This window comes from Pan paniscus, chromosome 18 (genome assembly GCF_029289425.2).
Source record: "Pan paniscus chromosome 18, NHGRI_mPanPan1-v2.0_pri, whole genome shotgun sequence".
Classification (NCBI taxonomy): Eukaryota; Metazoa; Chordata; class Mammalia; order Primates; family Hominidae; genus Pan; species Pan paniscus.
In genome coordinates, this window is record NC_073267.2 from 72,220,303 (window position 1) to 72,244,696 (window position 24,394).

Below are 24,394 nucleotides of genomic sequence, written 5' to 3' on the forward strand. Positions count from 1 at the left end.
GATTATATATATTTTTTCCTCTGGCATCCAGGTTTTTTTGTTTTGTTTTTGTAAGTCTATCGGCTGTTCAGACCTCTCTCCTACCAGGTCTCTGGCCTTCCAGGCAGGCAGCCTATTTCTCCATTTTCCCACCCACTGCCAATCAGTTCACCGTCAATTCTCCCGCTTTCCATTGTCATGGCAGAGTGCAGCTTTCAGAGCCCGCCATGTTGGCAGCCTTCAATGCTTCTCCCTGGGGTTTGCAATCTCATTCCTGTGATGGCCTCAGGGCCTGCCAGGCCTGGGTCATTTCCAGCGCCTCTCCTGTGAGAGGTTCCCTCCCCCAGCATTGTCCAGAGGGTTTGTATTATGATTATGGGTAATGGGCTTTCCATCCTTCAGCTGTCAAAAGCTCTCTCTGCAGTTTATCCCCACTGTCTTTTAATTTTCACTTTTTAACTGAAAGCAAAACGAAACAAACAAGAGGTTTATAATCACCTCAATTTAACATTTGGAATGACAAATAAAAAAAAAGAAAAATAAATCGGCAGTATCTGAGTGCTTTTGAAAGCCTCAGCTGCCTGTTGGCTTTTCCTGTTTTGTTCTGTTTTCCTCTTTACCCCCTTCCTCATGCCACCCTCCTCTTTCCCCCTTCCTGGAGTCTGAGAACTGTCCACATGATGATAGCTTTCAATACCACTCACCAGAGTCATTTAACCACGGGTTTTAACCTCTGGTTTGTAGCAGCTTGGTGCACCATTAAATCAGTAGTCTTGTTGCAGCACCAGAAAGAGTTGAAGAGCTATTAAATTCAACATAATTGTTTTGGAAATGGTGATTGCATGCCGTACCCACTGGTTTAGTCATAGTTAAGAGAGCACTAATCTGTTTTTCCCCTGCAACCAAGTGTTTTGCAAAACTTCATAGCTTGGCATATTCCATTACCCAGACCCCTAGATAAGAGTTTCCTGTAAGAAAATTTATAATGTGTTCCTTGTACTTTAATCATGAAATATAAATTCAAATGCACATGGAAATGGACCCTTAAAACTGGACCTGAGTGTCTATTTTGCCTTCAGGTAACTATCCAAGATTCCTTTTAAAGCAAAATGCCTTGACCCCGTGGCTAGAATTTTGGTGAGGGGCAATTTTAAGAACTAGGTAACAATGATTATGGCAAGCAGCTTCTAATATGGCCCCAGTGACTTCCAGTTCTCAGAATTCAGAATCTGGTGCACGCTGTTCACTTGAATATGGATTGGACCTAATGAATTGCTTCTAATAAATAGAATACCAAAAAAAAAATGATGTAATATCACTTCTGAAATTAAGTTACCAAGAGACTGGCTTTTTTTCCTGAGCATCCACTCTTGCTTGCTTGCTCTGAGGGAAGCCAGCTGCCATGTCATAAGCTTCCATATGGAGAGTTCCACCTGATGAGGAGCTGATGGTATCCCCGGAGTTTACAGCTAACCAGGAAGTGAGGCCTCACTGTAATTGCCCTTGAGGAACTGAATACTGTCAACAATAATATACACAAGCTTGGAAGTGTATGTGCCCCAATAAAGCCCTGAGATAACTGTAGCCCAGCCAGACATTTTAATTGTAGCCCATCTAACACATCTCCACTGGAGGACTCAGCTAAACCACACCCAGGTTCCTAATCCACAGAAGCTACGAGATCATGTGTTCATTGTGTTAAGCCACTAAGTTCCAAGATATTTATTATATATTAATAGATAACCATTACAATGATAGTAATAAAAATTATTACCATTGTTTACATTGTTTCTTATGGTTTAACATTCTTTTAAAAATATATTACTACATCTTCAAAACAAAGATATACAATAGGTATTATCGTTTCCACTTATTTTTTTTTTTAAGATAAGAAACTGAGGCTCAGAAATACTAAGCAGGTTACCAGTGTTCACTCAGCTTGTGAAGTGGCGGAGTTTGTGTCAGAACCCTAAATGATAACTCTAAACCTTTTGTTCTTCCAAAAGAAAAGTGCTTTGTAAACTGTATAATTTATTATAAATGGGAGTTTAAAATGCCAAAGATTAGACAAATAACACTTCTAACAACAGGGCTTCATGTTTAGAATGTAATACTCTGAAACCTTTGATAATGCAAATTTCTTAGAGAAAGCGCTACCATTTTAATCCCATGAATTCCTGGCGTCTCAACATTAAGGCAAGAAGAGTTCATATGAAGGGAAGAGGGAGAGAAAGAATTTGAAGTCTTAGCTTACCAAATAAGGATGTAGAGCAAATAAAGATTCAAAAAGTTTGTGAAAACCATGACATGTCTCACAAATTAAAGATGGGTAATATTTCCAAACATCTTCTAATAATCCATTATGCCGTAAATATTTTAAAATAATTGTATGATTTAATGACTAGAGTGTACTGCTAAAAGAAAGACGTGGTGATAATGTTTTACATAAAGTACTGGAAATTCTCTTTCTCTCTGTCACACACACTTACTCATAGGGATACCCAGGACATAGTAGATATTAAAAAAAAATTATTGAAGCTGAACCTGAAATGTTTATTTCAGAAGGTTATATATTTGTAATGAGCCATAGGAATATGTTGCATTACTTTGTTTTGTTCAAAATGGCTTGTGTTGCTCAAAATAATGCATTACATAGATGTAGATTTAATAATCACCATAGCAACCAAAATGTAAATCTTCCTTTGTATAGCCTCACCATGTATTATTTTAAATACATTTAATCTTTAGAACCCACAGAGAGTTGATAGCTTGAGTCTTTGTCTTTTATTCACTCTAAGACTAATTTAAGAAGAGATATTTATTTAGAGATGGAGATTGGGACTTAGATCAGTCTTCTATTGCTGTTGTAACAAATTACCACAAACTTAGTGGCTTTGAAAAACAAAAATTTATTATCTTGCTGTTGAGAAGGTCAGAAGTCTAAAAAGGGTCAACAGGGTTACCTTCCTTCTAGAGGCTCTGCTGAGGAATTGTTTTCCTTGACTTTTTCAGCTTCTAGAGACCACCTGCTTTCCCTGGCCCTTCATCCCTTTCTAAATCTTCAAAGCCAGCCCAATAGCATATTAAAATTTCTACCTCTCTGGTCTCTTGTTTCTATCGTCACATTTCCTACTCTGAGCCTCCCGCTTATAAGGACTTTGATATGGTTTGGCTCTGTGTCCCCACCCAAATCTCATCTCAAATTGTAATCCCCATGTGCAGAGGGAGGGAGGTGATTGGATCCCCACGCTGTTCTCATGAAAGTGAGTGAATTCTCATGAGATCTGATGGTTTTCAAAGCAGCAGTTTTTTACCCTGTGCTCTCACTTCTCTTTTTTTGCTGCTTTGTGAGGAAGCTGCCTGCTTCCCCTTCCACCATGATTCTAAGTTTCCTGAGGTTTCCCCAGCCACGTGGAACTGTGAGTCAATTAAACCTCTTCTTTATAAATTACCCAGTCTCCAGTAGTATCTTTATCAGTGTGAGCACGGACTAATCCAGACTCCTTTGATCACATTAGGCCCATAAGAATAATCTAAAATAGTCTTCCTATCTCAAAATCTCTAACTTAATCATATCTGTAAAGTCCCTTTTGGAATGTAAGATACCATATACACAGGTTCCAGGAATTAGGATGTGGATGTCTTTGGGGGCCATTGTTCTCTCTCCACAGAAACTACTTTGGTTTGCAGAGAGAACTAAGAAAAATAATTCTCTTGAGAAGTGTCTGTTCATATCCTTTGCCCACTTTTTGATGGGGTTGTTTGATTTTTTCTTGTAAGTTTTGTTTAAGTTATTTGTAGATTCTGGATATTAGCCCTTTTTGTCGAAATCCTAATGTAAGAACCCATGAAGAAAGAAAACAAAGGCTAATGTTTTTGTCTGACTCCTTGTTCACCATAATGGCAGGGGACTTACTGATGCTCTGGTTCAAACATGCCTGACTGGCTCATTCATAAATTCACATTCTCACATACTCATTGTTACACACTGTCATCTTCTGTTCAAAGAAAATAACAAAATGAGTATGAAATTGTTATTTCTGTCATCTACAATTCCTCCAGCACTATTCTGTACTCACTAAAGAGTAGTATTCAGTACTCAGCATCTGATGTTGGGAATATTTTCTGACAGAGTTGTTTGAGTGCTTTAATAATCCTCAAAAAGCTTGGCCACCTTTGTCTTCAACTAATATTGTATGGCCTATTTGACTTTAAACAATAGCTTGAGAGAGATAGGAGACTGAAAAAGATGTAACTGATTTATGTTACATACAGAAAGACAAGGAAAGGACCCATAGATTATATATTTACTTCTCCTAAGGTTGGGAAATCCAGTTTCCTGATGGGGAAAAAATTAAGTACTACTAGAAGAATCAAACTTAAAACTTCATATTTTGGACTCTGATTTGTTTCTACCTTATAGCTCTGGGTAAAAATAACTTACGGTAAATAACAAAAAAAGTCTACTTGTAAGCTTCATTTTTATCCCTCACAAAAATAATGATCTAATGAGTTAAGAGATTACCTGGAGAATTCAGAATTTATTGACAGTCTGTTCTAATAAAGGTGATAGTAAACTCTTTTAAAAAGAGACCACAAATAAAAAAGTTTTAAAAAGAAACTTAAAAAAGCCGATGGTTTCCCTGAATGATCTCATTTTTATCAATAAAAGTTTAACATCTACTAACAATAATATAATATTCAAGATACAAAAAAAGACCCAGAAAATTATTATTACTCTCTCTTTGATGTTTTACAACTAAGTAGGGAAAGTCAGAAAATCTAAGGGGGTTCCAAGTTCTGCCATTTATCTACATATATCTATAAGTAGGTTAATTAATATCTTGAAGTGTAGAGGTTTTATGTTTTTTTAATCCATGCTGAAATTTACAGTTTCACTAGGAAATGCAGTGATTCACTCAGATTAGTTCCTTGGAGTGCTTTTGGCCAGGATTCATGCTGTTTAAAAACAACAACATAAAAAGTACCCATTCTGCTTTATTTTAAATTTAAATCAGAGAATATTACTAGTTTGATTATAGAATAGTCTCCAAGTCCCAAAAAGGAACCATTTTCTTGTATTTGAAATTAATAACTTTTATAGTTATTTAATCAAAAGGCCTATTGAATTCCAATGATGTGACTAACCCCCTGCAAAGTACCATAGGGGGCTGTAAAGAGTGGTATGTGGGCCTGATTTCAGAGAACAGCAACAGGGAAAATACATCAAATATTCTCCAGAAATATACAAAACGTGCTTAAGAGAAAATTATGGATTTCTGATTCGGTCACTTCTTAAATGCAGTAAAATTAGTAGCCTTCTCATTGTTTCTCCAACATGCTAAGCAATTTCTACCTAAATCATTTCTTCAACCAAGTACTAGTGAAAAGAAGCTGCTTTCAACTCAGAAAATTCTAAGTATCACTTTTCTGGTTAATTCCTTAGTATTTATCATAACTTACATGTTTTATTTGTAGCTTTTACTTTGTGCTGGACATTTTTGTAATTAAAAATGTTAGCTCATTTAATTTTTTTATTATTCCTTTATGTATAATTTTAATTTGTGTTTGCCATGTTCCCACCACAACCTCTAATAAGAACTAAAAACATAGAGAAATCATGTCTGCATTGAGTGTTTTGAGTGAGACCTAAGGGAGATTTTGGAGAAAAGTGAGACTATTACATGTTTAATTGTCTAATCTTTCTAAATCAACTCAGTGAGGGTAGTGCCCATAAATCCTCTGCATTACTTCTCCAGCATCTAATATGGTATCTGGCACAGTATCTAGCAGTTAAATATATGTTTCTTAAATAAGTGATAAAGCAAATGGATTTTTAATACACTTAACGTCATGTATTGCAGAGATACAGGATTATGTTTAAAAATAATAAATCACAAACTACATAATGATATATTGGTTATCCTTTTAAATAGTTTTACATTAATATTCATACAACAAGTGGTCACTAAATGTATTGTTGAACTGGGTGAACATCAGAAACGTGATCTTTAGGCATGAGGTACTTGCAATCTGGTTGAAATATAGATCCTATTCTACCCCACTGCAGTGGATACCATGATATACCGCCTAGCTACTTCTTCACAAATTAAGGATTTATTCACCCAGTTGAAGTGTGTGTTGCTGCCAACAGACAGCCTTCAGCTTTCCACCATCTTTAAGGATTGCCTCAGGTAAGCCTCATCTCTACAAAGGTTCCAGTTCTTCCCAGGTCAGTCCTCCTACACTGACTGGCCTATATGGCCACAAGAAACTGGCCTTTTTTGTCAGTTCTGGGGCAACACTGAAGTGTTATCCCGGCATCAGACCTTCTCCTGGAGACGGTGACTTCTGTTATACCTGAATCCTAGTCTGTCTGCTCTCTGGCCAATCCTGTGTTGTTTTCCCCCATTTTACAGGGAGGTGACTCCAAGATTGTTTTCTAAAAGTATCTGAGAAAGTAATTTTCATACTAGAGTTTGCTTTCGGGGAACTCAAACTACATTTGTTGCTGCCAGGGAATTTGGAGGAAGTAGGATCTAGCATGGAACTTTCCAGCTGGGTCACTTGCCAGCCAGCTGGCATTAAGGGACCTGTCACTGGCCGTTGGAGGAGCAGATTGTTTCTGGTAGAAGGGATCAATGCAATTGTCAAAACTTCGCCCACATTGAATTGGAATATTATACTAGTTTGAGCAAATGTATTAGCTCTTGAAATGTTTACAGAGGTTTGAACTATGGGAAAACTAGTAACTATAAAAACAGTAGAATTGTTCATTTTGATTGCTAATCTTGATTGCTTTGGAAATAAAAACTTTGGGAGAATGATTAAGCAGTGATTAGAGGCTGTTTGGAACAATAATAGCATGAGGTTAGAATGTACATGAATATGAATAATGTTCAGAAAATCAAGGACAAGAACTCTTGGGATAGGATCACGTGGACCAATGAAAGAGAGTGGACATAAAGTGTGAAGATCTTCAAATCACGTTTAGCACCCACCAAAATGATCTATTATAGAAAAATCACAAAGCAACTTGGTGAAATCTTTCTATACTTTTATGTGCAAGTTTACCTTGACAATAGGGCCTCTGCTATCACCACTGTCTTAGAAAATGTTTAATCCACCCATGGAAAATCCCTAATATCACTTCAAGTCAAGGACTCCACTTGATAGAGAAAGTGGTATGAGGCCTTTACCATGTATGAGTTCCACAGGTCACATGATGTTCCACACTGCTCAGAAGCTGCCAATTGCCAGACTGATAGAATGATGGAATAGCCAGTTTAATGCACAAATGAGGCACCAATTTGGGGATAACATCTTGAGAATATGGAGAGTCATCCTCCAGGATATGGTGTACACTTGGAGCGTAGGTTCAGGAACCCAGGCATGGCTTGGCTAACCATCACTTCCACTTATCAGAAATACAATATCTGACTTATTCTTATTCTTGAAATGTGAGACTCTAAAATTAAGGGTCCTAGTTTTTAAGGTGGGAATGCTTCCACTGGGAACACAGAGTCCTATGGAAATACAAACTACAGCTTCTGCTTTGGTACTTCAGATTTCATGAAAGAGACTAGCACTCAAGAAGCAGAACTACCGTCTTTACAGGGGTAATTAGTCCTATTAATAAAAAGAAGTCAGGGCTGCTGTTGGTGGTGGAATTGTCAAAATGAGGGCAGAATGAATGAATTTGGCACACACAAGTGATTCACTTGGGTGCCTCTTTGTACTCCCTTGCCTGATTTTGATAGTAATTGGACAAGTTCAATAACTTCTGCTTACAATGGATATGGTAAACATGAGCTTAAATCTGTCAAGCAAACGGATCTGGGTTATGTCACTGGGGGAATCTGCTATGCCAGATGGGGAACTAGCTGAGTGTGGAAGGAGTGTAGAATGGCATCAGAGGTGAAAGAATAATAGTTGCAACTCTGACAGCAGCTGTTGAGGAGGGATTAGAGTTCATTCTACTAGCCTCCCTCATAGGTTTTCCTAGGAATCCTGGGGCATCTGCTTCTAGAACTCAATTGAAAAGAGTCCCATCCCTCGTGGATATACTTCTATTTGACCATTACTTACCTGAGGATTAATCAATGTAAAAGCATTAATAACTTGCCCTCTTGAGCCAACTTGGGACAATTCTGAGGGAGTCATCTCAGCTTCAAAGCTCCTCATATGATTGTCCGAGGCCTTTGTTGAGATTGCATAACTTCTTCCACTGCCCAATTCTGCTTTCTTCTATTCTCTTCTACACATGGTCACCCCCAAGAGCACTCTCTTATGAACCTCCAGTTCCTGGGGAACTCAGTCTACGACATTCCCTTTCCATCAGAAAAATTACCCGTCCTCATCCCTCCACAGAGGCCATGTTTTGTTTTGTTTTGTTTTGTTTTTTTTGAGACAGAGTCTCGCTCTGTCACCCAGGCTGGAGTGCAGTGGCGCCATCTCAGCTCACTGCAACCTCCACCTCCCAAGTTCAAGCGATTCTCTTGCCTCAGCCTCCAGAGTAGCTGGAACTACAGGCGCATGCCACCAAGCCCAGATAATTTTTTTGTATTTTTAGTAGAGATGGGGTTTCACCATGTTGGCCAGGGTGGTCTCGATCTCTTGACCTCATGATCTGCCCCCACTTGGCCTCCAAAAGTGCTGGGATTACAGGTGTAAGCCACTGCGCCTGGCCCACACAGGCCGTATTTTTAAGACTCAGTGTCTTTGAACTCTACCAACTTTGAATTTGAATGTCTGAATCTTCCCTTCTTGTAAATGCTTCTACTCTGCTGATTGCATTAGTTATGACAGGTTTCGTGGCTCACTAAGCCAAAAATCCTTACTATTGGGTTACTTACAGGGAAAATTTGGCAAACCCTAATTCAGATCACACCCTTTCCATAGTCTTTCAATATTACCATAGATGGAAGGTGGAAGCTCAACATCTCTTTTCGTTTCATTTTGTTTTATAATATTGTGAACTTTTTTGTGTTTTTTAAATTCTGTTTTACAGTTAAAATATAACATTCACTTCCTTTTTTTCAAGTGCATAACAAATGAAATTACTTCTGAAACTGTGTTTTTACATAATAGTATTGAACATCGATAGTATCAATAGTATTATTGAAATAATATAGCAAATCACTAGTATTGATTTAACATCAACTTTTAAGAAGAGTGCTGTCTGTCTTGTCTGTCTTAATCCTTTTCCAAGTGAGGTGTACTTACAGACATATGGGAAAGAGAAATAATAAAATAACCAGTGTGATTGCTTCTGAGGCACATTAGCATAAACCATCAGAAGCTTGACTTTCTGTTTGCTAAACTGTTTTAGACAAGATAATTACATTAAAGTGCTTGGTATTTTCAAGTTATTGCATAATGTCATGAGTCTTAGATGATTTTGTCTGGCTGTGCTCCTGATAGCCAAATCAATGAAAATGTACTGCAGTTAAAGGGGAAGATTTCGGAAGAAGTATGTGGGAGGTCTGGGAGGAACTTCCTTTTTATCTGGACTGTGGAAAGATTTTGCCAAATGTTACCAAAGGAAACAGAATGAGAAAAAATTTAGTGTTGCTCTTCTACTTACAAGAATCAGAGGATGACATAGAACTTTTTAAAAAATGAAATTTATTGTAAGATACTTGTGGTTAAAAATCTAAGACAGGAAACGGAAATCAGCTAGAAACTGAGTCACCTTTGTTTGTCTCTCTCTGTCTCTCTTATGGCATCTGATTCTGTCATCTGCTGTCTTCTCTCACCATGGTCTGGCATTTCCTTTATATTTTGGGTATCTTTTTCTACTTCGTGTCTGTTCACTTAATGGTTTCTGCTTCCTCGGGAGTGTAGTTTACAGACTCATATTCCCACAATTTCACCTAATGCCTTTTCTGTACCCATGCCTTAATTTCTGTTTAGGTGTCCAATGATCTTGCTTTTCCCAACTCATTTTTCTCATGAAAGATCTCACCGAGAATCAGATGGGCCTGGCTAATTCTGTCATGCTAGAACTCCTCCTGGGGTGTTGCTCAGTTTATTTCATGGCTCTTCTGATCCTGTCTTTTGAAACATCAAATAATACATCTGCTGAGATTGTAGGTATATCATTATAAGGTCTTTATAGAGTTTTCTCTGATTTAGGGACTATGGACAGAAAGCTATAAACAAGACACACCTGGTAAGCTGTTTCTTGCCAACCAGTACTTTGACTTAGTTTCCCCTAAAAGAACCTGAAATACAGGCTTAAATATGCACTTTTTTATTTGGGGCATGACATACACGGAGTGGGATTAAAGGACAGGGGGAGTAACACAAGAGAAGAGAGAAAAGCTACATACATTTGTGTTAAGGTATTGGTCATTGCTATGGGTGACTGAAGGCTCTATCAGCTGGCATCTTCTAAGTTGCTTTTTGAAATATATCTTAGAATAAAATGCTCCAGAGACAAAGGGGTGGATTTATTCATTGTCTCCACTTGGTCATGGATAGCCCTGTGGGCATTAGCCTCCTACACTGTGGAGTACATATGTGTGAGCAAAGAGCAGGTTCTGCAGGCATCCCTTGCCATGGGATCAGAAAAGACCCAGATTAGGAAGGGAGAGGTATGCAGCACAGGCCACGATGAGCCACGGTCTGATTGCATCTGTGCAATGCAGTTAGAGAACATGGCCACAATAATCTTGAAATGGTACACAGGATCCTTGCCATAGGATCAGAAAAGACCCAGATTAGGAAGGGAGAGGTATGCAGCACAGGCCAAGATGAGCCACTGTCTGATTGCATCTGTGCAATGCTGTTAGAGAACATGGCCACAATAAGCTCGAAATGGTACACAGGGAGGGTCCAAATCAATTGGTTTATATGTTCTATGTATAGAATACACATATTAACCTTGACCCTTGAATAGTCATTGAGTCCTCGCTCTCTCTTCTTACTGCTTCTATAGCTAGACTTCATCAATTCCTGTCTAGAATGTTTTAATCTGTCTTTTCTCTTACCCAGTCCCCATCTATTCACCATGTTTTTTCCAGAATAATTAAAACCTACTAATGTCATTATTATTATTGCTAATGTCATTTTTCTTATAATTCTTAAATAAATCCTTATTTTCTTTAGAAAACAAAGTTTACATATTTGCAAGGCACACAATGAACTTCTAATGCTGTCTTTGCCTGCCTCTTGTTGCATCTTTTCCCAGAATATCCTAATCTCGTTTCAAAACATGGTGCAAATGTCATTTCCTCTCCAAAACCAGACCCCCATTCTTCCATTATTTTTTGCATACCAGTAACATAGGCTACATTATGATAAAATCTGTCTTCATATGAGACTATACACTCCTTTTGACTAAGGCCCAGATATTATTTTTAATTTAATTTAATTTATTACTTTGAGACAGTCTCACTCTGTTACCCAGGCTGGAGTGCAGTGGTGCAATCTTGGCTCACTGCAACCTCTGCTTCCCAGGATCAAACAGTTCTCCTGCCTCAGCCTCCCAAGTAGCTGGGATTACAGGCATGCACCACCATGCCTGGCTAATTTTTGTCTTTTTAATAGAGACAGAGTTTTGCCATGATGGCCAAGCTGTTCTCGAACTCCTGGCCTCAAGTGATCTGCCCGCCTCAGCCTCCTAAAGTGTTAGGATTACAGGCACGAGCCACCGTGCCTGACCCAGACATTATTTTTATATGTACCTCCAGCTTCTGGCACTATATGTGTTTTAGAGCAGGTGTCAATAATAAGTACTTGAATAAATGCATTAAAAGAAATTAAAATAATAAGTATTCTTTTATTCCATGTATTTTGGATGTGACTTCTAATTTTCCATACTGTAGTAATTTCTGTATAACCAGCTTTTATGGGTTCAGATGCTATGACTACCTTCCTTTGCTTTAGATGTTACCAAAAACTTCCTGGCAGTAAATGTAGAGTTTATGTCTTCACAGCAAACTCTAACTACTCTAGTTTTGGGGGTGCATCATTCTGCTGAGTAAGTTGAATTGCATTTTATACACTCAAGTTCGAAAAGTGCTGTTGGAGCAAATCTTAATTTGTATGTGAATCTGAATTCTTACCAAATGAAGTAACTGAGAAATATTGGTATATATTGTGATGTATTTTGTAAAAGCTAAACTCGATTGTATCACTCTAGGTCTGTATAAGAAATATTTTCAGAAATACCATTATGCTAATAAATAATAATCGCTGCTATATATGTAATATATAAATCTATATATAAGTGTGAACACTTGAAATATGAGAATAACTATAATAGATTCTAATTACTCTGAGTAATCAATTGTCTAACAGAATATAGTTTGAATTCACCTTCATATATAGGTTTTTAATTAAAACCTTTTTCCCCTGAGTGGAAAAACAATGTCTGCTTCCATATTTACTGAGTTCTACATCACTAGAGTTGTTCCAAGAATGTGCATTAGTGAATGTGCTAACATTCCTAGTCTGACAGCCAACCTTTATGGTTTTGCGCAAGTCACTTTGCTTCTTGACATCTCAGTTACTTTCTCCAAAACATGGCAAGAGTAACTTTACTAAATGAGACAAGGATGAGAAGTAATGTATATAAAAGTTCCTGAGGCATCAAAGTACTCAAATATAATATAAATAACAATATGCTTTTAATCACTTTTATTGTTTTTACTCCTAATTATTTTTGCTCTCAGTAGTGGTACAATAATAATAGAGGCTAAGTATTTTTTGGAAATATTTACAAGAGAATTCAAACGTCAGGTGCTTGATGGGACCAGATCAGTATCCCCAGTCCCATTAATGCTTCTGATAGGTAAACCATCTAACTTCCCTTCTGCAGAGTTGCAAATTATTGAAGGACAGAGAAAGGGAAGAAGAGACTATACAATAAAAATATAAGGGAAGGTGCAAAATGTTGAAGGAACAAATGAGAACCATATCAATATTCATAAAACCCTCAGGTGAGCTTTTGTTCTATCTATTCCCAAGGTTCCATGAATCTGTGATAAGAAGTTATTGAGAAAATTCCAGGAAATTTATTTTTACTTTTCTTTTTACCTCAAAAGTTATTATTTATTTCTACTTGGGTAAGTTCTAGAGTTATCCAACATCATGAGATCTGTCCAACCAATCAAATAGAAGACGTTAGATTTCAGATAGACAGATGGCTTAGGATACAACTACTTTTAAGAGATTATTTATGTTAATTTATGCATTAGTCTTTTCCAAGGGTACACTCAAAATATCGGAGTATTACACGCAAGCTAAAATGAGATTTAAGAAAGTAAAGGCAGGGGCAGATAAGGTAAAATAAAGGAAAATCATGAATATGCATGTTTGAAATAAATTCATCTTAAGCCTCTAAGCCTGGGTTGGAGAGGAAGCATTGCTTTTGTGACTTCCTTAAGAGCTGAGCAGATAAGATGAGACTACATTGCCTAACAAGAGGGACAGTGTTTTGGTCATTAAAAGAGCTAATTAGGTTGTTTCATAACCTAACTATATTCTTAAAGAACAAGCATGAACACAATCCAGTTTAGACAATATCAAAGTGCAGTTACATATCCTATTTGTAGTATGCCTAGAATAGATTCCACGATGAATCCTTGAAAATCACTGATGTCTGAGCTGTAATAGAATGGCAACTCTTCTCACAAGTTCTCTCAGAGTTCATAGTCATGTTAGGGATACCTCACAGAGTAATTGAAGTAAATATCAGAAGTTTACCCAGAACACCGACTCTAGTTAATTTTCTTTCCCAAAAAGCGTACATACAGATGGCTTGTTTTCTTTGAGAAATCGAGCTTGAGGCAGGGTGAGATAAACTAACAAGCAGCTAAATCTCTTATTTCATTGATCCATTTCTTTCAATAATTACATCTTATCTTCAAAAGTACACAAAACAACATATGGAGTGCTCAAAATCAATAATGCTAAGGATATGAAAATAAACAGTTTGAGCTGACTTTTGTGTTTTGATGAGAGGCAAAAACTTTATTAAAGGGTAGCACTGGTGGGAATGGGATATTAGATATTAACAATACCACCATTCTTAGTCAAGTGTCTCAATATATTAGATAAAAAAGATTACATCTTATTTATAAGCATTCTCTCTCTATATATAAATACACACACATATACTTGTACATATATGTGTGTATATATACATATACAAATGTGTATATTTGCATATATTTACACAAAAATGCATCCAAATGTGTGTATTTAAAAATAAACTTTAGTTTTTCTCCTCATGAGCTACATCATTTTCCTGTTACATAGAATTAATAACCTGAACTAGAGTCCTATCTCTGGGACTTTTCTAACCTTTCTTACACTTCACTACTCTGAAAGTAAGGAATTTACATCACCCTGAATTTGGATTCTGAAATTAATAGTTAAGAATTAATCATAAAGAGAATAAAATATCTTGAACGTATTTCCAAAGCTGCATAGACATACTGAAGCTACTTAAATCAAATACAATATTAGTGAGAGGAAAAAGGAACCAAATGTATCTGTTTAACAATGAATGGTTGACACATCTTTTGGCTTTATGTTAACCTAATGCATTGTGTCCTGATATCAAGATAAGAAGTTGGTAGATTCTTTCAAGAAAAAAGGGAGGGAAAAATAGATTTACTGCAACCAAATGTGTCTTATGAGATCGCAAATTAAAGAGACAGGCAAAAAAGGGTTGAGTAGTTAAGGACGTGAGATGCTCCTGGTGATGAGATTGGAGGCATTATAATGAGCACACATGGTATTTTGGGAAAGTGATGCAGGTAAATAAACACAGTTATCCTAGGCTCCTAATATGATGGGGAAATTCACAATGTCTGTATAAAGGTTGAGTACCCAAGACCATTACAACCTTTATACACAACTGCTGCATTCAAATATGCACCCAATACATCTTCTCTGTTTCTCTATTTTTGTCTCCATCCTAGAGGCTAGTGATACAGAAGTGAACAAATCAAATTTATTTTTATCCTCACTAAGCATACATTTTTAGTAGTAAAAGAGAAAAAACTGAAATAAAGTGTCAAACTATGTTATTGTAAATCTAGCTAAATATTAAAAAGTGGAAAACACAGGAATGATGTAAATGATGACAATAAGATCTAGGTGGGATGGTTGGCAATGGTGTCTCTCAAAGGGAAGCAGGTATGATTCTCAATGAACTGTGGGGAAGAGCTGGCCATTGAAACAGCAGAAGGACAAGCATTCTAAGTAAAAAGATGGAAAGTGCACAGGTCCTGAAGCAGTAAAGAGTTTAGCCTGCATAGTGCATGTTGCAAGTGCCCTGCCCAGGTCTCCTTCATATGCTGGAACATTCATTTCCTAGCTCCTGTGATATTTGCTGACAATACACAGTTGCTTCCTTCTCTGCATAATTGTCCTTGGCCAAAGAGGAGACCCAAATGAGTACTTAGCTGACTCCATTGGAGCATCACTTGGTACATGAACAAGTCCAGCAAGCATATCTGATCAGAACATGGTAACCAGCACCTCAGACTCCTCAGGGATGAGTGTCTAGATCTGCAGAAGTTCCAGCCTAGGAGGATTGAGGTATAGAACATGTGGCAGAGGAAGATGATAGGTTTCAGTAAGGGCTGTGGGAGAATTGCAGCATGGGATTGCAATTTGTAAATTATCCCAGGTTGTGACTGACTAGAGTGCTGGAGAAGCTGTGATTGTGGGGAATGAACTTAACATGAAAACAAGTGGATACGAGCAGTACAAAAATTCTCCTGTGGAACGCACGCTTATATTTCCCCAATCCCCTTTCCTTGACTGGTGCAGCCTCACCCACTAAAGATGCTGTAAGTATTGACTGCTAGCAGCTCATAACTGTTTATTTAAGGAATAGTACAAAAAATGGAATCAACAAATGGAATCAACCTGACCTGGTAAGTATCAGTCTTCCCTCACCTAAGAGCAAAGACATAGTCTATGACTAACTGAATTCAAGAGGCTGGCCCCATTATCTCAAGGTAGAAATAACTCTGTGGTGTAATTTGTGCCTAGAATTTTTGTGGAATTATTAAGAAGGTAGTCTTCATCTGAGACCAAATTACTGCTTAATTCTTTCAATCTGATGTATCTACTTTTCTCATATCTTTCCCCTTTAAGCACGCCTTAACATGTATGTCATATCTTTTCCCCTGTAAGCACACCCTAACACATTTCTTTATCATGAAAACTCATTGTAACTTCTGTTTCAGGAAAGCGGCTGAAGACAGAGTGTTCCAAGAACCAAGAGAATGAATGTGGCTGATGTGTGGAGAGAAGAGATGGACCAAGATGAGACTGGAAAGGTAAACTAAGGAAATGAGATAATCCCTTTAAATTTCATTTTGTAAGCAAACAGAAATATTGAAAGGATTTTTGATGACAGAGGAGAAGGCAGAGTGCATTTTGTAATATTAAACACACACACACCACACACACACTCATTACTTGTTTCTTTCAGCAGAGAATTGATCTGAGTTTGACGAGTAAGCAAAGTCCAGACAAAAATGTGGTTAAAAGAACCAGAAAACAAATAAAAGTCTGAGGTTCCATCTTTGATTGATGCCTGTGTTTGAGTTTCACCTTACTACCTCTTTGGAAGGGGCATAGTAGAATCATAACTGCTAAAGTTTTGTAATGATGCTCACACCAAGTCTCTTCCTGCAAAATGTTAGAAAACACTTGGGATAAGACAGAGTGATTTCAATAAAAAATGATATTGCTTCCACTAACATTAAATGTTAAGGTGAAAAGGGTCCATAGTGATGGATCATTATTTCAAAAAGGAAAAAAATAATATGAAAAGGAATAGTGGTTCCTCTTGATGTATAGTATGCCTGTATTATGGTTTTACAAAATTGTGAACTTGTGTAATAATATAATAGGAGATACTGTTGAATTTCTAAGTGTTTATACATTTAAATTCATATATATTATGTTCGTTTTATCAATCACAATCTTAATTTCTAAGAAGCACGTTGACTTTTGCAATAAAGATGCAATATGGAATGGCTCACAATTGGAAAAAAAAAAGAAAAGAAAAAAGATAACAGTGTTACAAATGTAAAAGAATTTGGAAAGTTTATGAACCATTCCAAAAGTTATAACAATCACCAAAAAAAAAAAGCGACCAATATCATCATTTTTTCCCTTTTCCATGCAGAAGAGCCAAACCTATATCAAACCATCTTTATGAAGATTATCTTAAGCCGGTGCAGCAAATTGTATTACATATTCTCCACGTTGATTAATTCATTCACTTACGCATTCACTAGTTTAATATTTGTTGAACATTTATATGCCCAACAACCTACTCTAAGTTCTGAGATACGTTACAGAAGACAACAATAACAAAAATTTTCTCCTCATGGAGTTTATAGTCTAGTATACACCCTTCTATTAGAGCACTATTCATTTGATTTAGTAATCATACGGATTTTGCATAGAATAAAGCATTTGTTTTCTTCTGCGATGACTTGGGTATTCAATAAAGATAAAGGTTGTTTGAGACACCTCAGCTTTTTCAGTGTCAAGCACAATGAACGCAGAAATATAAATGCATAATAGATATGTGTTAATGATGGTTCAGGGGGACTACTGAAGGTTAATAATATGTTATTATCTGGTTTATTTGCAATTATAGTTTCTTTCTCTTTTGCTCAAAATGATTTAGTATTGTAGAACTTTCACACTACAAACTTCTCAAAAGCAATAAACCATCATGGAAGAAATATAGACACAGAAAGAGACGGATTTTCTGGAGCAGATTTATGAATGCATTAAATATTAAAGAGATAATCCTATTGCTTTGTAGTTTAAGCAGCAATAAATGGGTGTTAGGATTGATTAAATGCTTGCAGTTTACTTCAATGTTTAATTTGCTTTGAACTGTTTATGGAAAGAATAGGTAAAAGGAACAGAAATATCTCTATCCCAAAGAATTTATTTTTCCACAAGGTATATTGGAGGTGACATATTGTACCTGCAAATGTTTTGAATTAGATGAGTTATGTTTGCAAATTAAAAAGCAGGAAGTGGACTGCAATCATAGGGAGTGCAAGTTTCAGAATTAGATTGCCTGGTTTTAATTTTGGTCAGACTGTCTTTTGAATACATGGTCTTAGATGATTTACTTAAATTCTCTGCTATTCTATTATATAATCTGTAAAATTATTGAAAAATTCATAAAACAAAGTTAAGTGTATATATATATCTGTGTGTATAAGTGTGTGTATGTGTGTGTGTGTATATATATATAAATGAGTTAAGACATACACAACTTATTCTTAGCATAGAGTCTGACATATAGCAAGTAATCAATGCATATCAATGGGCATAATTACTATTAAATACAGAATTAACTGAGTTATTACACTGTAGTAGGTTTTGTTCTCTGTCCTTTACTGGATTAACAAATTTTATCTTCCACAATTCCATGCAGGCATTACCTTCTTTCTCCCATTTTATGTGAGGCCTAGAGACATAAGTCATAGGCACAGACAGTTTGTGTGTTGCAGAATGGACTTGAGCCCATGCAATTTGTTTCCAAAGTCCGTGCACATAGATACTATGAAGCAGCTGCGTCAGAACAGGTATTGGAGAAATGCATGAGTGAGTGAAGGCAAGAATGAATGCATGATGGATGAACTCATAAGACAGCAAATATTTGGAGCATTTTCTTAGTGACAAACAGAAGTAATCTCTAAATAAATTCATCACTTGATTTTCTGTTTGTGAACTCATTCCTGTCTCTTTAAAAGCATTTAAATGCACTACTGAGGTAATGCCTTTAAAAATAAAATTTTCTTCTGACCAACGTGCATAATAAAAGGAACATTCTAATGTACACAATAATACATATTTGAAACTTTGAAAACATTTGCAACATTTAATAAATCTGCTACTAGAAAATTCCTAAAGGTGATAAGAAATATACATAAACAAATTCAGAATCACCAATAATTTTCCTCTCAAAAGAAAAATGATTAAATACCTATTTTCTATAATCAAATTTAATTATTAAATTACCTTACTGTGCATTTGGCATATTGGTAAAATAAACATAAAACTAATTATTTTAATAAGTAAGTAAGTAATTATCCTGTTATGATATAGATGATATTTTTCCTGTTCTTTCTCTGTTTTGTTTTCTTTTTCATGCCCAATCTAGATTATCAATGTATTTAAAAATCAATTGCCAGGGCTTCCCATAATGATCCTTGCTTTGTGTATCCTTGCATCATTACTAATTTAGTTACTGTTCTTTTATAACATATTTTAGTTCATGAGAAGAATAAAATGAGAACATAATCATTTAGTAACTAAATTGTGGTATAAAGTGATCAGTAGAATTTAATAACAAAAGTAAAATGAATAATTTCTAGAAATAAGATCTTCAAATCATTATTTTGAATGTCTATTTTTTTTGAAAATCTGGACTAGTGTGTTAGACACAATCTGGTTTGAATAAAAAAAGAGAGGTACCTTCATCTTAGGACTTCTGAGAACATGTATGATGCTACCAAATCTTTTTCTTTATTGGGCAATAGATTATGATATATTTGTTAATAAAATTATTCATATATTCCCCTAGTACATCTCTGGGGATTAGGTTTCTATAGATAAACATTGGAAATCCCATCTATTGCAGTGAATAACCATGTATCGTCTCATACACAGAGCAACAACTTAGAACCATTATTGTCTGTTCCTAAAATATAAGGATTATGCAAATAGTAGCTAGGTTTTCATTCTAAAATATCTCTAAATGGCTTCTAAACTCTAGTTCATTTTCTTTGGAAACCCACAAAAGACGTATTTAAAGAAACCATCTGCTTTGTTTGCCCTTTTTGAATACTAGCTATTTTAGTCTGTGCCGCTAAAACAAAATATCACAAACAAGGTAATTGACAAAAAACAGAATTGATTTTCTCACATTTCTGGAGTCTGGGAAGTCCAAGAAAAAGGTACCAGAAGGTTTGTCTGTCTGGTGAGGACTGCTGACTGCTTCCAGGACTGGTTCCTTGTTGCATTTTCTGGAGGGGAGGAACGCTGTGTCCTCACATGGCAGAAGGTAGAAGGGCAAGTGAGCTGAACATCACATGAAGCCTCTTTTAAAAGGACCTTAAATCCATTCATGAAGAGGCAGCCCTTATGGCTTAATCATCCCTTAAAGGCTCCTTGTCTTAATACTTTCTTATTGACAACACCTGAATTTTACGGGGGCCACAATGAAACCATAGCACCAGTCATGCTTAGAAATGATATACTCTATTAGGGTGATTTTGTCCTCTATAATTATACATGGGAAAGGGTAGTGCCTTTCTTGCACAAAGCACACATGTGCACAGAGAATTACTTTCTACTGACTATGTCATCCGGTTTAGTATTAAACATGTTAATGTAATAGGGACCTCTGTTTTATGAATCATATTGAATCTTACTCAGCTATAGTATTGCATATTAGTCTCAAATAAGTAGAACAGAAATGAGTATTTCTTCTATGGCTATAGAAACAAAGGTAATCTGAAACTAGTATTTGTCATTTCACCTTTATTTTGTAAGCATTACCATCTCTTTATTATTATTTTCATTGTGCTCAGCCACCGGGAACATGAGCTCCTCCTGGAGTGCCTACAAAGGCTGAGCCGTGGAGGGCAGCACACAGCTGTAGTGATGAGACATGGTATCTTGGTCTGTTTTGTGTTGCCCTAAAGAAATACCTAAGGCTGGATAATTTATGAAGAAAAGATTTATTTGGCACATGGTTCTGCAGATTATCGTTTCACTTGCACTAAATATTCCCAGAAAGGCAAAGAATTGGCATGATTTCTCAGAATGAACTGTAGACAGGTAAAAAGCCCACAAAATTCGATTTTGTTTTATTTTGTGATCTCAATTAAGAACTCCTGAGATCCACTCTTTTAGCAAATTTCAAATATACAATAGAGTATTATTAACTATCCTCAGCATGCTGTACATTAGATCTCCAGAACTTGTTCATATTGTACTGAAAGTTTGTACACTTTGACCTTTCCCCCATTATTCCCTACCCTTCAGCCTCTGGTAACCATCATTCAACTCTCTTGGTTTCTATGAGTTCAGACTTTTTAGATATCATGAGGTATTTGTCTTTCTTTGTCTGGCTTATTTCACTTAGCACAGTCTTCCAGGTTCATCCATGTTTTCATAAATGGCAGAATATCCTTCTATTTAAAAGGTGAATAATATTCCATTATACGTATATATCACATTTCTTTTTCATTCATCTATTATTAGACATTTTGGTTGTTTCTATATCTTGCCTATGGTGAATAATGCTTCAATGAATACAGGAGTGCAGAACTCTCTTTAAAATAATAATATAATTTACTTTGGACATATTTCCAGAAGTGGAATTGCTGGAACATAGAGTAGTCTATTTTTAAATTTTTGAGAAACTTTATGAGGACTGTACCAATTTACATTCCTGTCAGCAGTACAAAGGTTATTTTTCTCCACATCCTCATGATAGCTTTAGATTTTTATAATAGCTTTCCTAATATGTATTAAGTCATATCTCATAGTGGTTTTCATTTGCAATTCCCTGATGATTAGTGATATTGAGCTACCTTTTTACACAGATGTTGGTCACTTTTATGTCTTCTTTGAAAAAATGTTATTCAGGTCCTTTGCTTTTTATTATTTACTGTTATTATTTGTTATTTACTATTTGTTATTTTTTGATATTATTTGTTTGATATTATTTATTCATTTACTATTGACTTATATGAATTCCATATATATTTTGGATACTAACCCCTTATCTGATATATGGTATGCAAATATCTTCTCCTATTCCATATATTTCTTTTCAGTTTGTTGATTGATTCCTTTGTCATGCAGAATCTTTTTAATTTGATGAAGTCCTACTTACTTAGCTTGCTTTTGTTGCTTGTGCTTTTGGTGTCATATTAAAAAACTATATATTTGCCAAGACTAATGTGAAGAAATTTTGCTCTATGTTTTCTTCTAGCAGTTTTATGGTTTCAAGTCTTATTTTTGTCTTCAATCCATTTTGAGTTTTTTAAAAATATGTGGTATAATCTGTGTCCAATTGCATTCTTCTGCATAAGGATATCAAAGTTTCCAAACACTATGTATTGAAGAGGTTATTCTTTCCCCATTTTGTATTTTCAGTGACTTTATTGAATATTCATTGACCATACATGTTTAAGTTTGTTTCTGGTTTCTCTATTGTGTTCCCTCGGTCTACGTATTTGTGCCAGTACCATACTGTTTTAGTTACTGTAAGTCGTAATATAATTTGAAATAAGGAAGTGTGATGCCTCCAACTTTGTTCTTTTTGCTGAAAATTACTCTGGGTATTTGGAGCGTTTTATGGTTCCATATGAATTTTAGATTTTTTTTTCAATTTTTGTGAAAAATATAATTTGGATTTTGATAGAAATTGCATTGGATCTGTAGATAGTTTTGAATAGTATGAATATTTTAAAAATATTCTTCCAATCTAGAAATATTGCATATCTTCCTATTTACATGTTTCTTTTTCAGCTTTTTTCATAGAGTTTAATGGATTTTAGTGTACAGATCTTCAACACCCTTGGTTCAATTTATTCTAATTATTTTACTATTTTTGATGCTATTGTAAATGGCATTGTTAATTTCTTTTTCAGAGAGTTTGTTGTTAGTGCATAAAAATTCAACCGGTTTTGTATGTTGATTTTTATCTTGCAATTTTATTGAATTTGTTCTAACAATTTTTGGTGGACTTCTTAGGGTTTTCTTTTTCTTTTTTTAATTTTTTTTTTTTTTTTTTTTTTGAGTTCACCCAGGCTGGAGTGCAATGGTGCAATCCCAGGTCACTGCCACCTCCGCCTCCCAGGTTCAAGCAATTCTCCTGCCTCAGCCTCCTGAGTAGCTGGGATTACAGGCACCCGCCATCACGCCAAGCTAATTTTTGTATTTTGAGTAGAGACAGGGTTTCACCATGTTGGCCGGGCTGGTCTTAAACTCCTTATTTCAGGTGATCCACCCGCCTTGGCAATTTATGTTTTTGTTTGTTTGTTTTTTCAATTTAGACATTTTAACTTATTTTTCTTGTCTAGTTGCTTTGCCCAGGACTTCCAGTACTATATTGACTAAAACTATGAGGGCACTATAATTCAACATAATGCTGCAAATCCTGGCCACGGCAATTAGGCAAGAGAGAAATAAAGGGCATTCAAATGGAAAGGAAAAAGTCAAAGTAGGCTTGTTCACAAACAACATAATCTTAGAAAAACCTAAAGACTCTACCAAAATACTGATAAATAAATTCAGTAAAGTTTCTGGACACAAAATCAACATACAAAAATCAATGTCATTAATATACACCAACAGTAAATAATCTGAAAAAGAAACCAATAAATCAGTTTAAACAAGTAAAAGAGCTGTATAAGGAAAACTGTAAAACACTGATGAAAGAAATTGAAGAGAACATACAAAAAAATGAAAAGATATTCCATGTTTGTGGATTGGAAGAATTAATATTGTTACCATGACAATACCACCCCAAGTAATGTACAGGTTCAATATGTTTTTTATCAAAATACGAATGAAAATATTTCTTCACAAAAATAAAAAAGTTCTAAAATTTATATGGAACCACAAGAGATTCCAGATAGCCAAAGCAATCCTGAGGAAAAAAGAAAAAACTGGAGACATCATACTACCTGACTAATATGCTATAAAGCTGTAATAACCAAATCAGCATGCTGCTGGCATAAAACAAACTCATAGCCCAATGGAACACAATGAAAAGCCCAAATAGAAATCTATGCATTTACAGATGCCACATTTTTGACAAAGGTGCCAAGAACATACAACGCGGAAAGGACAGTTTTTTCAATAAATGGTGCTAGGAAAACTGGATATCCATATGCAGAGGACTGAAAGTAGACCTCTCTCTCTCACCATATTCAAAAATCAAAGCAAATTGGATTAAAGACTTAAATATAAGACCTTAAGCTATAAACTTATAAAACTTATAGCTTAAGGAGCTCAAACAATAGCAAAATGAAAATCAAAACCACAATGAGATATTATCTCACTTTAGTTTAAATGGCTTTTTCAAAAAATCAAAAGTCAGAGAATAATGGATGCTGGTGAGGATGTGGGGAAGGGCAGCCCTCATACACTGTTGGTGGGAACAAATTAGTGCAGCCACTATGGAAAACAGCATGGAGTTTCCTCCTTAAAAACTTTAAAATTGAGCTATTAATACTATATAATCCAGCAATTCCACCACTGGGTACATATCCAATAGAAAGAAAATAAACATATCAAAGATATGAATATATCAAATTATCAAAATACCGATGAAAATATTTCCTCACAGAAATAAAAAACGTTCTAAAATTCATATAAAACCACA

At 35.6% G+C, this 24,394-nt stretch overlaps 1 long non-coding RNA gene across 1 annotated transcript in view; it reads right to left on the reverse strand.

Annotated features, from left to right (window-relative positions):
• LOC117976248 (uncharacterized) overlaps positions 1-20,124 on the reverse strand; it is a 42,352-nt gene extending 22,228 nt beyond the window's left edge. The window contains exon 1 of the long non-coding RNA XR_004666869.3: positions 19,916-20,124. This is a non-coding gene — a long non-coding RNA (uncharacterized LOC117976248). The remainder of the gene's footprint in view (positions 1-19,915) is intronic.
• Positions 20,125-24,394: the final 4,270 nt, after the last annotated feature.